This window comes from Pteropus vampyrus, unplaced genomic scaffold (genome assembly GCF_000151845.1).
Source record: "Pteropus vampyrus isolate Shadow unplaced genomic scaffold, Pvam_2.0 Scaffold69, whole genome shotgun sequence".
NCBI lineage: Eukaryota > Metazoa > Chordata > Mammalia > Chiroptera > Pteropodidae > Pteropus > Pteropus vampyrus.
Window position 1 is genome coordinate 6,649,490 of NW_011888850.1, and position 5,682 is coordinate 6,655,171.

Below are 5,682 nucleotides of genomic sequence, written 5' to 3' on the forward strand. Positions count from 1 at the left end.
GCCACGGGGACACCTGCAGAACAAAAACATTTCTGCTGGAATTGCTAACAGACCATTTACCCGCATGGGAGGGGAAGGCAGGGTCCTTAAGTCGCGCCCTACACAAAATGAAATCGGTCACTCCAGGAATTGCCAGCAGGCCTTTCATTCTACGTATTCTTCCCTTTTCATGCTGCACACTCTTCACCTTTTCCTACTGTATATCCATATCATCAAAAGAAAATGGGTAACCAAAGTCTTTAAACTATAATTCATAGTAACTAAAAATGATATATAAACTGAATTCCCCGAACACCCAGGGGTCCATCTCGGTGTCTTTTACTCTGTCCTTTTCACTGTCTCTGTCCCTCTGAGTCTCTCAGGCTGTCTCACTCTCTGCCTCTGAGAGGAGACCACACTCTGTCTGCGGAGTGTTACCCCTTCTCTAATAGACCTACCTTTTGACTCTGACTCCTGCGCGCCTTTGAATTCTTTCCCGCCATCAGCCAGGAGCTGCCTCTCGGTGCAGGGCTTGAGTTCCCCCCACTCGGGGGAGTTCGCCCTGTCCTGCATCAAAACCATCTGCCCTTTTTAAAGTAAATCTTTGACAGTCTTTCTGACTTCTGTGATTATTAGTTCTTTTACTTCCTGAGTCAATTTTGCAAATTTGTATTTTGCCAGAAAAGAATCCTTTCCTTCTAAATTTCCTAATTGTCATAACATTGCATGTAATATTTTAAAACTATTTTAATCATTTTAATATCTTTGGCCTTATTGCTTTTTTTTGTTCTAATATTGTATATTTTTGCTTTTATATTTTTGTACCTTGGTCAGGCTAGTTAAAAGGGCATGTATTTAATAGATCGTTTCAAAGAAGCTACTTTAGAGTTGTAAATAAAACTACTAATTTATTAGTACTAAGTTAAATTAAGCTACTTAATTTATTTTGTTTTACAATTTTAAAATATAGTAAAAGTATTTTAGAAATAGAAACATTTCTGAAAGCCTTTTTTAGTTGTATCTGAGGTTTTAATATGAATTGTTCTTTTTGTTAGTTTCTAGATAATTTCTCATTTCAATTTTTAATTCTGATTCAGAGTTTAACCAGAAAAAAATAAGCCTCAGTATTGAAAATAAATTGTTTAGGGGTAGAGTTATGTGTAATGAGAAGTCATTTTCATCTTGATATTAGAAAATGCTGCTCATAATATCTGTGTTTTTGGAATTTATTCGTGTTTTCTTAATAGCCAAATACATCATTGAGTTTTGTAATCATGAATATAAGAGAAACATATATATTTTCCCTTTCCTCCAAATTAATTGACAACTTTTACTATGCATCTTTGTATTCTACTGTTGGTTACTTTACATTAACATACATCCTTAAACATATTTCTATTTTATTCTATCAAAATTAGCGGTTTTCTTTACGCTCTTTCCTCTACTGTATTGTTCATTTCCCTCTCCCCATGCCCCTTTCTTCCTTCTCCAAATCTTGGAGATTATGAAATAAATTATAGACTTTACATTCTACATTGTTAAGTTTGCATTGGCAGAATGTTTCTTTTGTTTCAAGAAACCCATAGTCATGTTACAGTTTCCATCACAGTATTATCTATTTAAATTTAAACTTCAATTATACATGTATCATTGCTCACTGCTGTTTCTTATATTTTTCATTTATCTTTTTGTATATGGAGATTTTTTTTTGTTCTTATTTTAAATTTCTTTTGTTAGAGGTCTTTCCATGAATAATTTCCTTAGAAAGCCTTTCATGGATGATATACTTAAATGGATGCCCAAATGCTTTTGTTTGCCTTCACACGTGAGTATTATCTTAGCTGAATATAGATTATTTTTTATTTCAGTTATTTTTTTCCCCTTTAAGTCTGTAAAATCGTTCTACTTTCTAACTTTCAGTATTATAGATGAGAAGTCTGGCTGGGTCTCATTATTTTCATATTTTAAGTTACTTGTTCTTTCATTTGGAAGCTTACAGGTTGATTCCTGTTTCTGAAGGTTGGAAATTTTATTTTTTATCCAGAGTGCATCTATTTAAGTGTTTTCCTACCCTGCGCCCATCTCTGATCCTGCTTAAGACTTCATGAGACTTTTCAGTCAAAAACTCAAGGCTTTAGTCAGTTCAGGGATTATTTTCTTCTTGTATTTCTTTGATTATTATTTCTCAGTTCCTTTTTCTCCCGTGATTTCTATAATTTTAATGTTATTGCTCCTGGTCTTGTCCTCTGTGTCTTATCGTTTTCATTTATGGTTTTGGGGGGATTTTTTTTTGCAATTACTTACATGATGTTTATTCCAGGTTACTAATTTAGTTTTCTGCAGTGACCTTTCTTTTGTTTCTCCAAAATATTTCATTTAAAAATTATGTGTTTTGTTTCTAGGAACTTTTACTTGTAGTCATCCCTCCCTCCCTCATCTCTCTTTCCTTCGCTCCTGTCCATTGTGACATTATAGTAGATGTCTATTTCAGTTTTTCAGTTTGGCTCACCTTCATTCACATTGCTGTGTATGCTTACATAACTCATGACCTTTCTCTGTTACATAATAGTAGCAGTCGTAGACTCTCTCAATACACATGAAGATCGTACTGGTATTTCTTTCTCAAATAGTAGATGATAGGATGCTCAATGTTCTCTTGAGTTCAGTGGTCATTAGCTTGGCACATACCAAGGCCTTTTGGTGTGAAGGTATATATAAGGAAAGAAGTTTCTCTGTTCCTGGGTGCACAGAGAGTTGTAGCCTCAGCCCAACGTGGTAGCCTCTTTCTGGTGCTTTCAGTGTCAGAGCAGCCTTCTTCCTTTGTCCCAAGTGGGACTCATTCAGTGCCACTGGCTCCCTGGGAGAACTAAGGATTAGCAGGCTTTGAGCAGGTTCATTGAAAAGAAAGAAACCTCTTTCCTTATTCTTAGAACAGGTAAATCACACTTGCATTTTCTTGATTTTCATGTGGTTTTATTACATGAGGTTTCAGATGAAACTGGATTTAGATCCTCCAGGATCCAGCAATTAGTTATTTTAGTAATTTAGTATCTGGGTAAATGGAATCAAGAAAGAGCTCTCATTAATTAATGTTACCCTGACTGTCAATGTCAGAGCTACTTGGTCTCAGCTTGCTTTTTCCAGCTGCATTTGAATTTCATACTTTGCTTTATTATCTTAGGAATGGACATTTTAAATATCTTTCCTGTGCCTACATACTTGTAATATTTTATCCATACATTCAGATCATCCTATAAGAATTTATTGGCATATTTGGCATATGCTCAGTGCTTTCTAGTTGTTTGGTTGATATGAATCTCTTGGATAGAGAAATTAGCACACTTAAAAAAAAAAATAGATCTGAGCTCAGCTGAGTCACCAGACTGCGAAGTGCCCAAGTCACTGAGGCAGCCGCCCCGTGGCTGTGGGGTGTTTTCTCTGTCCATTGGCTGTTATTTGCTGTTTGGCATTTTCTCTACTCTCCTGAAATCTTTTGCTTCAATACCTCTTCAAAAATATTTATGGAGCACTTACTATCTGTAAAACACTATGCTACTCGCTGGAGTAAGCAAAACCTCTTGGGTTCCCTGCCCTCATAAAATTTACGCTTTTTTAAATACAGAGTTTACAGAATATTGGCTACGTCTGGCTTGCAGACATTTTTGTTTGTTTGTTTTGCTTACACAGTATGAAAAATGTTTTTCGGGTCAATATTTTGAAGATGAGAAATTTCACCTAAAATCCTAATTTCGCAGTTGCTTTATAATGCCCCTTTAGATAGGACTGCATATACCAGTTCGTCATGGTTACCTATTAATCCCTAAAACCAGGCCAAATTCACTTGGCATTTATTGTCACAACTGTGCTGTTCTTTTTTTGAAAGATGAGCTACTTCTTGAATATTTTCTGGCTATCACCCTTGAGGCATTTGAGTTTGTGACCCTTGTACACTATTGTCAGCCTGCTGATTTTCTTAAGGATCTCGGAGAAGCAGAAGGTAAAGACCCATTCATTACACGTTAGCCTTAATCAGCAAAAGCAGTAGACACACACATTGTAATATTCTTTCCCAAATTCATTCTAACAAAATGATTGGTAGAATCCTAGTTCATAAATCTGATAGTTCTGACATAACATAATATGTGTTGTTGCATGCTGTAATACCATTTGAGTTGACATTTTTCATTTACTTCAATAATGCTGTGGTAAAATTTTGTTTTTATTCAGCTAACATTTACTTAGAGCTTTTTAAGTATTTTCACATTCATTATTAGCTCTTTTATTTTTTATTTTTTTTATGATTTATTATTATTTATGCCTACAGCATCTGGTCTTCCTAGGTGGTCTCCCATCCAAGTACTAACCAGGCCCGACCCTGCTTAGCTTCCGAGATCAGACATCAGACTTGTTCAGGGTGGCATGGCCGTAGACCATGGACTGTGGCTCCACTGGGGTGCGAACCCAGGACCTTCTGCGTGTAACTCCCACACTATGGAACCATGTCCAGCTCTTTTATTTTTAATCATCAGTATTAAAGACCATGTGAAATATAGGTATTATGTATGACCTGTGATTATTTTTAAAAAAGGAGACTCAAAAGAGGTTCATGTGTTGTCGAAAGTTCAAGCCTGTTCTTTTTCCATGAGGCTGCCTTGCGTTCGAATTATCTCATTACATCTTTACAACAATCTTAAGAGACAGATGGAGCAGGTTTCATCATTTCTTTAGATTGGAGAAAACTCAGAGGAAGAGTCCTTTCTTGCCAGTGATCACATAGCTAGTCTGCAGAACATACCTGCTCCTTGCGAGGTTTGGTGCTAGGCACGTAACAGGTATGGTCTTATTTCTTACCACTACCGAATGAGGTAGGTAGTGTCATCCCCATTACATTCCTAAACAAGTTGAAGAGTTGGAATTTGAACCTAGAACTGTCTATAAGTAACACTTGTTTTTCCTACATTATATTCGGATTTCTTGGCTTTTTTTATTGCAATTAGGAGCCTACGCTCAGCTTTTTTTTTTTTTTTTAAGCACCGGTGTTTTCAATCTGCAGTAATTCAAAACAAAAATAAACCTGAAACTTAAGTTCACTTCAAAGTATATTTTACTTTTTTTAATACATTAAGCAGTTTCAATATATATATGTATTTACTTTTTAATGTGGACAACTCATTTAGGGAAATACTTGTTTAGAGTTTAGCAAATCAGTGTACATAATTGGTTTTAAATTTTGGTTTGTTGTTGATTTGTGACAGGGAGAGGACATAGAAAGGTTATCTTGATTTGAAGATTGGGGAACAGTTTGGTAATGTAATAATTTCTTAGGTGATTTGTATGACTTTTTACAGCTTATTAGGTACCTAATTCTATAAATACTTACTCCTGAGCTACCTTTTTTAGGCAAGTTAGGAGCAGAAAGACCCAAGAAAACGAAATCTATAAGTATTGATTTAGTATTCCTTTTGTATATTTTACCTTTTAGAGTTTATAATTTGGGTTCCATTTTACTTTACTTACATTTTCTTGGAGAGGGCACCAAATGCCAATTCCCAAGAGTATATATTTTTCCTTAAAAGTCATTAGAATAGTCACAAGTTCTATCTCCTTTTGAAGAATTAGTCTCAGTTAAGTTTCTGGCAATGCCAATGAAAAGTGAATATGTGTTTAGTCAATTCTCAGTTATATTTAAAGAAAGCATTGATG

General features: G+C 35.2%; 1 pseudogene; it reads right to left on the reverse strand.

Annotated features, from left to right (window-relative positions):
• Window positions 1–4,294: 4,294 nt before the first annotated feature.
• LOC111740902 lies at window positions 4,295–4,410 on the reverse strand (annotated as a pseudogene).
• Window positions 4,411–5,682: the final 1,272 nt, after the last annotated feature.